Here is a 1326-nt window from a genome sequence, read left to right as displayed (position 1 = left end):
TTCCGTTCCTCTAGAGAAATTCATATAAGAAAAACTTTGACTCCTGCAGCTACGTTCCTGCTGCGGAGCAGCTGCTTGCACTAAGAGCACACACTGTGTGCACTCTTAAGGGTTACAGCCTTGTGCCAAAAGCCTCTGCTCGGCTGTAAATGCCAGGCAATCTCAACAAATGAACGAGAACTGTTCACATATATCATAGTAATTGCAAAAATGTAATATTTGTTGATCCTAAGGATAATTTCTTTTACCCTAAACATATTTGCATATGTGGTGTGACCCTAAAAAGAAGCCTGATGGTTTTCTTTTGATTCGGTCTTTAAGACAAGTTTGTTACAGTTATTCACTTGGGTTACTCATAATTAACCCAGCAATACATATTTGAGTCTTTATTGGGGGATAGCGCGAACGCAGTCCCCCGCTACCAAAAATTGCGCACCCGAGTTGACCACATTTGGGTCAATCGCAAGGGTCAGCGCCACCGGAGTGCAATGGTGAGCCTCGCCTTGGGGGAACCACCTTCGTGATCATGGTGTCCCCTGTGCCAGGTAAGTATGCTTTTGGTTCACTAAAGTTAACACTAGTTAAAATGCACTGAGTACGTGTTCCTTACCTATTAGGTTTTATATTATAAATTCTTTGCTTAAGATTACTCAAAGGATCAATTAGAACGGAAGATATTATAACTATTTTCTTTTCATTTTCTTATATTTTCTGAAGACAAATTATATTCAATCGAAAGTTGCACGTACGATGTTAAACTTACTTTCATCACAACGCCTCCCGGTCTCTGGTTTATCATATTGTCTCGAAGACATTTTTTATATTATTTGAATTGGTATTTAACGGCTATTAAACGTCTTCAGTGACTTCAAATATTTGTTATCCTACGATTTTTCATGCTTACTCTCTCTCTCTCTCTCTCTCTCTCTCTCTCTCTCTCTCTCTCTCTCTCTCTCTCTCTTTGACTTTTGACTGACCCTCTCTCTCTCTATCTCTCTCTCTCTCTATCTCTCTCTCTCAAATCTTTTAGAAGACGGTGCTAGTCTTTTTCTTAATTTAGGTGATTCTTTTCTATTTGGAAAACTTTGAGGATTAGGATATCAATGTATAAGTATTGTACTGAATATCGTATGGCTTGCGCAAGGGTCTGTTATTATAAATAAGATAATCTATATGCCAAAGTACAAGTCGGCTATAAAAGTCAAGTCGTCCCATTTCTTGTCGACCCATTCATTTAGCTACATCTATAATCTTGTTCAGGTACAGACTTTTTCTAGTGCCCTCTTATATTAATTGCAATACTAATACTTAACTCTACGAAGAGGG

The 1326-nt window shown here is 38.4% G+C and overlaps 1 non-coding gene across 1 annotated transcript; it reads right to left on the bottom strand.

Annotated features, from left to right (window-relative positions):
- Positions 1-390: 390 nt before the first annotated feature.
- On the bottom strand, positions 391-553 carry LOC137641703 (U1 spliceosomal RNA). The gene has a single exon (XR_011044569.1). It is a non-coding gene; the product is annotated as a U1 spliceosomal RNA (small nuclear RNA).
- Between the last annotated feature and the right edge of the window lie 773 nt (positions 554-1326).

The sequence above is a fragment of the Palaemon carinicauda genome, chromosome 5 (assembly GCF_036898095.1).
Source record: "Palaemon carinicauda isolate YSFRI2023 chromosome 5, ASM3689809v2, whole genome shotgun sequence".
Taxonomy (NCBI): Eukaryota; Metazoa; Arthropoda; class Malacostraca; order Decapoda; family Palaemonidae; genus Palaemon; species Palaemon carinicauda.
Note: the sequence above shows the minus strand (reverse complement) of the source record. Positions and strands in the feature narration are given on the sequence as shown.